The 10,582-nt window shown below is 36.5% G+C and overlaps 1 protein-coding gene across 4 annotated transcripts in view; it reads right to left on the bottom strand.

Moving 5' to 3' along the window:
* Kcnip4 (potassium voltage-gated channel interacting protein 4) overlaps positions 1-10,582 on the bottom strand; it is a 1,067,715-nt gene that overhangs the window by 832,415 nt on the left and 224,718 nt on the right. Inside the window, exon 1 of one of the 4 annotated variants that reach the window (XM_031342224.1) lies at positions 9,872-9,901. The exons of the other annotated variants lie outside the window; for them this stretch is intronic. The gene's annotated coding sequence lies outside the window, so the exon portion shown is untranslated. Of the gene's footprint in view, positions 1-9,871; positions 9,902-10,582 lie in introns of those variants that run through there. 4 annotated transcript variants of the gene reach the window in all.

The raw sequence follows: 10,582 nt of genomic DNA on the forward strand, positions 1-10,582 counted from the left end.
TTACCTGTATGAAGAGAACCTGTTAATAGCCTGAGAAGGTACTGGGCAAATTTCAATATTTCACGTTTACACCGTTTCCTACAGCCACTCATGTCAAGCAACAAGGTATTCCTCTGAGGAGAGTCAGAAGTCCTTGCCAATAGAAAGAGGAAAAAAGAAAAAAAAAAAAGAAAAAAAAATAGGCAGCTTCTGGGGGGAAACTTCTGTCTCAGTTTATGTATCAGGCTGCCTTACAACTCCTGGGGAATTAGCTGTGAGTGCCTGAGTCAGAAGGTACAGCAGCCAGTGCAGACGCAAGAGTAACAGGGCACTGAGAAAGTGCTGCCTCTCAGGACGGTCATCAAGTTCTTCTGTGGCAGCAGATAAGCTGCTGCTTCACACTTGTAGTAACCCAGCTATGGTGCATCTCAGGCATCCTCTCTCCTGAAGCAATTGCAACCTCACGGACCATGCCGAGGGAGGCGGGGCTTGTGATGCCAGCTCATCAATGAATCAGCATGTAAGCAGGTGAGCAGACAGATGACAGGTCACTGGGGCTAAAGCCCTTTGGAAACCAATAAAAGATCCTGCTAAACAATCAGACCTGCTAGGGAGGAATCTCGGGGTCCAAACTGTGTCTAAATAATAAAGGAGAGATTGGAAAGAGACTGCCTGAAGTCAAACCTCAGACTGTTCACATACACAGTGATGATCATATTCAGAGCCGAGACAGAAGCTGACTCTCATCAGAGTTGAGGATTTACCAGAAGAATAAAGCAAAACTGCTGTGCCACAAAACGATATATTCCAACCCACTGGCTCCGAGGTAGAAAGCAAGCTGATACCCCAAACTGACTACTATTTCCAGGCTCAGATATTTGGAAGTCAGAAGTCATTATCTGCTTTCATAAAACACCGTAACATGGAAGCCAAAGTTGTGGAGCTCTATACTTTGCCCCCATACAAAAGAGCCCCAAAGCGATCTTGTTGCATTGTGCTAAAAAGCAGGAACTGCCTCAGTTTCTTCTTCTTCTTAAAAGGCAAATACAATTTGTTATTTCCCTACAGACTGATTTAAGTTAAGAGAGCAATCCCCGGGGCTTGCGATTTGCACATAGCACTTCTGTACTGAGAGTGGCGCTACAAAGGCAGTTTGTAATAAACGCCTGAAAACCAGATGCGTGGATCTCTGAAAGTGTCATTACTTCAGAATTCGTTGGGGCTTTGGGTAGTTTCTCGGATTCCTTTACATTCTTAATTAATACTCCCGGGCTTTTATTGTTTTTTTTTTACTGGCTCTTTATAAATATAAATTTTGGCACTGTGATATTTAGCACATAAAGTGAATTCAAACTCCTTATTTTAAAAGTCTGTCGACCCCCACTTTTCAAACACGCAACAGTTCTATTTGGAGCTAGTATTTTTTCAATAATGCTATGCATGAAGTGATGTTCTTGTACAATAAAAAAAATGTTTGAAATCACAGGCTTAAAATTATTTAAGTCAAAACTCGTGTGCTCTACAACTTTCCCTTCTACATCCATAGTCTTAATGATGTACCCACTTAAGTGGGTTAATAAAGAAACATAATTTTGAGGAATTTTTTAAAATTCAGTTGAACATGTTTAAAATAAAACTATATTTTAACATTTTTCCATACATATCTGACAATATTTGGTACAGGAGAGATAAATATAATGTTATATAATATATATAATTGAATAATGATTTTTTTTATCTGTGAAGTTGTAGTTATATGTGTGTGGTATTCTTTAAAAGGAGGGTTAAAAGGGATGAAACAGAGATGATATTAGCCACAGCACATTTATGCATTTATCTAAGGAGCTTATACTGAGCAGCTTCACAAACATAAGTCCATATAGTGGGTACTCTGTAGTGAAAAAAGTGATGACTTTGACCCTGTTGAACCTATACCTCAGCAGAACCAGGAAGATATCAACAAATAATAAACAAGAATATATATCACATATGAGTAATTGCTCCATTAGAATAGCAGTATAGGAAAAGGCACAAGTAAAAAGGGAGACGCTAGTGCATAAAATCGGGGAGGGATTCACCGTGAACTACATAAAGCACCTGAGAAAAGACAGCTTGGTGCAAGGGTGCTAAGGTGGGCATATGATCAGCATCCTTTAAATGCAAGACCCATGTGTTTGCTGAAGTACACTGACTCAAGAGAGACTCCTAGGTGTTCATGAGAGGAAGACAGTGACAACGGTGCTTCAAGCAATCCCTGAACAGGAAAGCTGTGTCATCTGTCTGCTATGTAAAGATGACCTTCAATGGAACTAGAGGAGAAGAAGGAATACCCGAGACAAGGAAGAAAGCCATCCAGGAGAGAAATGATGGAGGCCTACAGGACCTGTAGTAGGCATAGAGGTGGTCTGTTTCTGGATACACAAGGAAACAGAATTCATGGGATTTGGTACATTGACTAAGGACATAAAAGAAGGAGAATTAAGGCTGACTTAATTGGGATTTAAATAATTAGTGCGCACATACAATGAGCTGCTATTTAATTGAATACAATTAAAATGCACATGGCTGTTTGATTTTCAAGTTTTTAGAAAACTTTACATTTTTTTCTAAAGTTTCTGATAATGTTCCTTCTCCTTCACATCCTCACCAATATTTATTGTCTTTCATCTTGCTAGTAGCCATTCTATCAATTGTACGATATAGCACATGCGACTCAAATTTTCATTTTCCTGGTGACTAGTGATACTGGGAAACTTCTCAATGCACTCCTTATCAAGAAATGTCTATTAAAGAGAGTTTCCCATTTTAATTGGAATATTTTCTTGTTTTGTGCTGTACAAATTTCTTTCTTGGGGTGTAGAGTCTCTACATATTTTCTCCCAATCTATGGACTTCCCCTCTCTTCTTTAAACTGTTTCTCTTGCTTTACCAAAACTTTTTTAGTTTAGCATATTTTTTTTTTGCTTTTGTTATCTGAAGTTTTGTATTCTTGTATAGGAAATTGTCACCTAGACCAACCTCCTACTATATTTCTTATACATTCCTCTCTATGATATTTTAGTTCTGTGTCTTAATTTTAGTCTCTAACCTATTTTCCATCATAAAATGAGGCCCAAATTTTGCTGTTGTACACAAGTATCTACAGCTTTTTAATACTCGTTGTGGAAAAGAATCCCTTTCCTGAATTATGTGTTATTGTACATTTGTCAAAATCACATCCAGGTCTTCATTAAAAACAAAACAAAACAAAACAAAACAACAAAAACAAAAACAAAACCTGAATTTATCAAATCCCAAATAGATTGCTACCCATTTCAGCACAGTTTATATACCCTAGATATAAGAGGAACTTAAGTGTTCATTAAGAATTGAGCAGGCAAAATTTGACACACATAAAGTAACAAAAACAAATTGAACCTTAAAAAATAATGAAATTTCATCATTTGTGAAAATATGGATGAAAGTGGAGGATATTAACCCCAATGATCTAGGAAAAGTAAGACCATTTCTGTGTTTTCTTACTTTATGTCAGATCTAAGTGGATCTGACTTGTACACACTAAAAGTGAAATAGTGGATGTAAAAGGCTGAAGGTTGGGGTGGCATCATGGGAAACTGTGGTTAAAGTATGAAGTGGCAGTTACCAGAAAAAAGTTTTGTTGTTTTTTTAATGTATCATGCTAACCAAAGAAATTTACCCTTATATTTGAAAACTGCTGAGTTTATTTATGATACTCTTGTCAAAAATAAATAAGTAAAATCACTTATAAATACATATTAGCTGGGTGATCTAATATTACATATACACATTATATCATATTCTAAAAATATATGAATTCATGCATCAATCAAAAATTTAAAAATAAAGAAAAATTATTACTATTAAGAGCTACAGGGTACTTTTGAAGTTGAGAAAAGCAAAGGTTCTATTTTTAATCCATTTTAAATTAGAATACCTCAAATTTACTGTGAAGTGAACCATATTTTTTAATTAATTTGTTTATTTTTAACATTTACCAAAGTGGCATTTATTGTTATAGAACCTCCAGATGCCAAAGGGATAAGAGCCTAGATAGTATTCAGCTTGTTTTCAATATTAGATATGAGGGAGACTAGGTGACTTAAAAAAAAAAAAACACATTTATTTCTGACTGTGGTAGCAATGACAAGGCTCTCATGATCAGCACCCACATCTTCAGATCTTGATGAGGCCTGTCTCTTCTTGATTTGTGAAATGAAGATGTACCACTGTATCTACTTGTGGGGTAGAGAACAAGTCCTAGATTCTAGCTTACCTTGTTTATACATGGACACTAATTTTCATCAACAGGACTAAATCTTTAATAACTAAATTTCCCTCTTCTAAGAGTACTAGTAGTACTCTTGACTGAACTCTCAACTTCTAAACCTAATTGCCTTCTAAATATCACCTTCAAACAACCACCCTTGGTGTCACTTTTATTCATATATACCTAGAATTAAGGAACACACACACACACACACACACACACACAAACACACAAACACACATGCACGCATGCATCCATGTGCACATCAAAAAATATTACTGAAAATAGATTAGTGTAAAATAAATTACTGTAAAATAAAATTGAACACCTTTGATTGGATGGACTATTTAAAAAAAAAAAACATACATCTCACCATGTTGGACCTATGGGGAGATGCATATCAATACACAGAAAACCCATTACAGCCATTTGATAATTAACAACAGAGTTTTCAAAATAGTTGCAGTTGGTATTCAAAGAATGAAAACCATTCATTAGGGCGGTGATAGGTTACACCAGAGCAGTCCACATCTATATGGAAGTTCCTGTGTCTTTAGAAGAGTACAGTTCACAATTAATCCTAAACTTCAATGTAAAATTTAAAGCTTGCAAGCCAGGCATCATGGTGGTTGCCTTACATTCATTCACTCTGGAAGGTAAAATGGAAGGATTCTGTATTCGAGGTCAGCCAGGACAAAATAGTGAGTTGCAGGACAGCATGGGATAGCAGATATAAAAAGCAATTTACTTTTAAAAGCAATAAAATAGAACAAGATTTTAATCAAAAAGAATTTGAAGAAACTCTTCAGTGACTACACAAAGAAGCCTGAAACTTGACTACAGAAATGTGACCTCTAAAAGGGGAAATTGGAAACTGGATAACATCAAATTTAACACTACCATTATCAAAGATTTTCATAAGAAGATAAAAAGCAAGCTACAGAGCATAATGAAATATTTACTCTATACACCTGACAAAAATAGAATCTATAATACACTGAAAACTTCAAAACCCAGTAACATAAAATTACAAAGTCCAATTCAAATATGAGCAAAAACTATGCAAATATTTTTTACCAAAAAGGAAATATAGGTGACAAACACATGAAAATATATTCCATATTATTATGACTGAATTCAAAAGTAAAATTACAATAGAAACATCATAATATTTCTATTAAAATATCTAGGATAAAAGTTGAGACAAGAACAATTGTTGATGGCTCATACAATGACAAGAGTGATGCAAGATGATAAAACCACTCTAGAAAAACATATATATATATATATATATATATATATATATATATATGTTCCATATATATATGTTCCATATATATATATATATGTGTTCCATATATATATATATATTTCCTTCTTCCCTTTCTTCCCCCAAGACCTAAATATCCCTCCTTGCTCTCTTTCAGATTCATGGACTCTCTTTTTCATCAAGTGTTTTTATATGCATATGGGTACATATATATGTATTCCTAAGGACAACCTGCTCAGCCTGTATAATGTTTTCAGGACTGACCATCTGGTATTGAATCCATAGTTGTCATGCACGTCTATGGAGAAAACTATTTCTCTCACTCTCAGTGTTGCTTCTTTTGTACACAATACTTCACACAGATGACTATTCTTTGTCATCATCCAATCCTGTACTGTAGTTTAGTTAAAATTTCTTGTGTGGAAATTTAATTCCAGTTATAAGATATTAAAGGGATGGCTATCTAAAATGTACATGCAGGAACTTTATGAGCATGAACAATTTTATATTCTCTGTACAGTCAGTCAATAACATACACATAATTCTGTCCGGAAACTCTCAGAGTAGATGATCTATGGGAATTGACTTTTCACTTCACAGCACAGATCTGCTGTATAACAAGGAGTTCCTCTAGATATGGCAACAATATATTGCCTATATGAGAAAAGACTGGAGAGTATGTAAGAAAAATAATGATGTTTCAGCCGATTCTCAGGAAAACAGAAAAAAACGAGGAAGATAAATTTTAAATATCAGAAAATTAGAAAATGAATGCAAGAGTTTAAAAGTTACAAAGAAATTGTCAGCCTATTTGGACTAAACAAAGCACAATAATATAAAATTAAATAACAGTTATAAGATTGTGCCCTTAATGATTCAAAGTCATTTCACCAAAGCCTCAACAACTGGCACAGAAATGTGAGGAAACTGCAAATAGCTCATGAAGTTTAGGGTTTACCCCTCAGCTCCCTGGGCATGTGGTATAGAGACTACTAACATTCCTCAAACTAGAGTTACAACTACATTTAACTTGGAAGCAACCGACACTGACCAGCTCACCATGTGATAAGAATGATATAAATTGAAGCTCTACTGATCTTAGTAACTTTGAGAGTGAGGAATTTTTTAAAGTCTAGATAAATTTCTTGTAATTGCATTTAGAGGATTTTTTTTCTTATTCTATCTGACAGAGAAGGCAAAATCCAAGTGTAAGCAAATCATCAATGCATATATTTGCCCCTTATTCCTGTTTAGAATGGAAAACAATGTCTGTTGGCTTCTCTTCAAAGAAGGAAGAGCCCAGGAGATTCCAAGAAGATTCTTGTCACAGATAGTGTTGCTCACAAATCAGCTACTCTCAATTCATCTTGGAGCATTCTGTGTATCTCTGTGGGAGTAGATATTGTTATGCTTTTCAAATTGTCACAAGTCACAAAATTAAACATGTGCTGTGTGGAAATAGCACACCATGGAGCTGTAAGGAGAAACAGAACAGAGCCTGGCGGCAAAGTCACAGACACTGAAAGTGGGTCTTGATAAAATAGCAAATGAGCTGCTGTCCATTAGAGAAGAATGTCCCGTGCCAGGTCCATTATTATTCCGGAAACATCACTAGTCACCTACTTCAGTGAATAAAGAGCAAGCCAACATACTGTGACTGCTCATATCCACTTCAGTGACAGCTCCGTGAGCACAAAGCAAGTCAAAATCAAACCTTCCAGCAGGAAGGGCCTCTTTGGTGTGCCTAGGTCAAAATTTTCTAAAAGCTATTCTGGGTAGGGCCTAAAGTACATATGAACATTTCTGCCATAATTTAATGTCATCCAAAGAACACTAAATCTTTGGAAGAGATGAGGCCTCTGACTCACCTTAGTATTAAAAACGAAAATAAGTAGACAAATATTCACATATAAATAGATTCATAGAAGTACCTGGTAAAATTCAGGTTTCAAAGACAAAAACAAAACAAAAAAGAAACTTCCAGCCCAAATCCACAAAATGCCTAAATTAAAGTGGTAGTTTGAATATGATTGGCTCATGGAAAGTGTCACCATTAGGAGGTGTGGCCTTGTTGGAGGAAGTGAGAGTCCAACATGTGATTTCTTGGTTGCTTTAGACCAAGATGTCAAATCCTCAGCTTTTCCAGGGCCATGCCTGCCTGGATGCTGCCAAGTTTCCAGCCTTGATGATAATGGACTGAACTTCTGAACTAGTAAGCCGGCATGAATTAAATGTTTGCCTTTTTAAGAGTTACTTTGGTCATGGTGTGTCTTTTGTAGCAATGGAAACCCTAAAACAGGGACAAAGAAGTAAAACACTTTCTACAAAATGAGGTTAAAGTATATTTTTATATGGTGTTCAGGAGGGGAAAAACACTCAAGGGTACCCAGGGATGTCAAAGCACTAATGGGATTGTACATGCATTGGAAAGGCAGACAACTGAAACTATGAACATATAGAACAAAGTCTCCCTCATGGGAATCCATTGCATCACAGTCAAGTCTAATGACTTCATGTTATTACTACAGGAGCTAGGACAAGACATGTTTTGCAGACATATAGATCTAAGTTAAAAAAAAAAAAAAGCTACATGCATTATACTTACAAAGAACCTAAAAGGATCCTAAAGAGACACCCAGCCCAAAGACATTGTGGGCCTGAAGAAGAATCTTATTGTCAGTCAGCGACATTTCAGAAGAAGGTAGGAGAAATGAGAGGTAAGTTTCTTTCCATGAGTTCACATCTAGATGTTAAGAAAGTGAGCTTGAATATCTCCCTAAGTACAGTACTTCACAAAACAAGTTCAAAATGAGTCCTATTGAAATACATTACATATCAATTATTTTCCTCATGAGAAAGTTTGTTTTCTTTCTTTGTTGGGTACTACAGAAGAAGGGGGTTGGGGCTACAGTTTATCACTTAAATTATGCATTAAATTGTAGCTTAACTTGGATTCATTTTACTATATGATTAAGAAGCTATTTGGTCTAAAGCCAGACCAATGAGATTACTGGAAGTCTTAAAACAATGATCCTTAATTCTTTAAAGTTTTTAACCTTTTTCAGATGTCCAGAAACACCAAAAATATCCAAGTTCCCATAATTCTTAGGTATATGTACTTGGAAATTCTTGACATAAGGTAGGAAAGATTATTCATTTCTAATTTCCTGAGTTCTTGTAAAACATACAGTTGTGAATATCAAAGTGATATATAGCAGTCACCCAGAGGGAATGAAAAGTCAATGAGAAGCCACATTGTAAACTGAAGATCACAAAACCAAGACTCAATAAAAGCCCCTTTAACCCACCACATAGTGCTCCTCAAGTCACCTGCAGGACTGAGAGTCTGAGGTGTAGTCCCGGGAATGAATTACCAGCCTTCTACTTCAAAATCCACCTCAAGAAGTCAAGGAAGCCTCATTTGCAGTTAAAGTCAAAGGCAATCAACAGGCAGCTTTCAAACAATTAGATGCTCATTTGGCTTCCAGAGGAGTCTTCAGCCAAGCCCATCCTGTAATACAGTCTACTCCATTCATATGGAATACACTGACAGGACTTGGAGACTCTGGCTTTCCCTTTTAATTAGAATGCCCACTGATTTCAAAACTACAATTGAGCTTAGGGTTCAGCAATCCCTCACTCTACTGATGTTTTTTTTTGAAGATAATTTTCATTATTGTCGCTATGTTACAGACACAGATCCTACTGGACTAATCAAAATTATAAGTAAACTGAACTCCAAACAATGTCTTTGTTTCCTTTTTAAGGAAGAGGCATGAAAGTGCTTCATTCTCTTGTGAGGTAGCAAGCTCAGAGAAAGCACAACTCTGAGCAGACTATGAGTAGGTAAAGAATTGAAGCATACTTAGAACAATATATTGGTGTACACTCCTTAAATACTGTCTGACATAAATGATGGCTTGATTTACAAGATTTATTAAGTTTCTATTTACCAGACAAAAGGTGGGAGTTAGATTTCTCATATGAAGGCGCACTTAAAAAAAATAAAAAGCAAAAGCAGTACAGAAGTCCATATTCTAGTCCAGTCCAGCACCTAATAATTACCGTCACCATACAATGGCAACCAGCAATGCTGCCCGCCCACACAACTTTCAAATTACACTGCACAAGAGAGCGCATACTTTGGGAAGCAAAGGACTATGTCAGAACGAAACACAACTTCAACCATTCTTCCAAGTTATACACTTTCTTGTTGGAATTTCACAAAGCCACATACTATACAATAGTCAAAAGAAAGACATGAAATCCTCTGGATCTCTCATATGCAGCCTTAATAAAGCACAGAGAAGAATGTCTGCCATCCCACTTCTGACCTTTGAATGTCCTTGAGTGTGCTCTGAGGAAGCAATTCTGAAATCAATCTAAGATGATCTTACTGCACAGGCTCCCCTGGAACTTGCTGCCATAGCTCCTTGTCATCAGAGTGGCTGGATTAAATATTCAAGACTCTGCCATGGTGGTGAATCACAAAGCGATGCAGGGCTCTGACCTTCCTCAGGAAAATCAGTCAGTGGGCAAACGTGTGACAGCATTGGCACTAAGTGTGTGCTGTAAAGGAGTCTCCTAATGCAAACTGCATATTGTCAGGCATGGTAAAAGCACTGTTAAATTCACACTGCACAGCATGTACTAAAGGCCTTTAAGAATGCACTTGTAAATTTATATTCAGGTCTATCTGCAGCTGACCTACTCCCATGTATACCTCTCAACCACGGTGGGGTGGGGTGAGCACTTGGCACTTGGGATTGTCTTCCTCCTCTCCTGGAGGCTGGAGATGAGAAGGTGCCTCACATCTCAACTGATAGATTTCTACTTTTCAAATGTTTGAGATGTAGTGTAACATTGAGGCAAAAAGGAAAAGTAGTGGGGTTGTGACATAACTCCCAAAGAAGCTCCGTGACAAGAAAATATTAAAGGTACCTGCTTTATCTCTATAAGCAGGATACAACATCAAACAAATGTCCTGAATTTTTTAAACTGAGTCTTCACATTCATACATACACACACACACACACACACACACA

This window comes from Mastomys coucha, unplaced genomic scaffold (genome assembly GCF_008632895.1).
Source record: "Mastomys coucha isolate ucsf_1 unplaced genomic scaffold, UCSF_Mcou_1 pScaffold22, whole genome shotgun sequence".
NCBI classification, from domain to species: domain Eukaryota; kingdom Metazoa; phylum Chordata; class Mammalia; order Rodentia; family Muridae; genus Mastomys; species Mastomys coucha.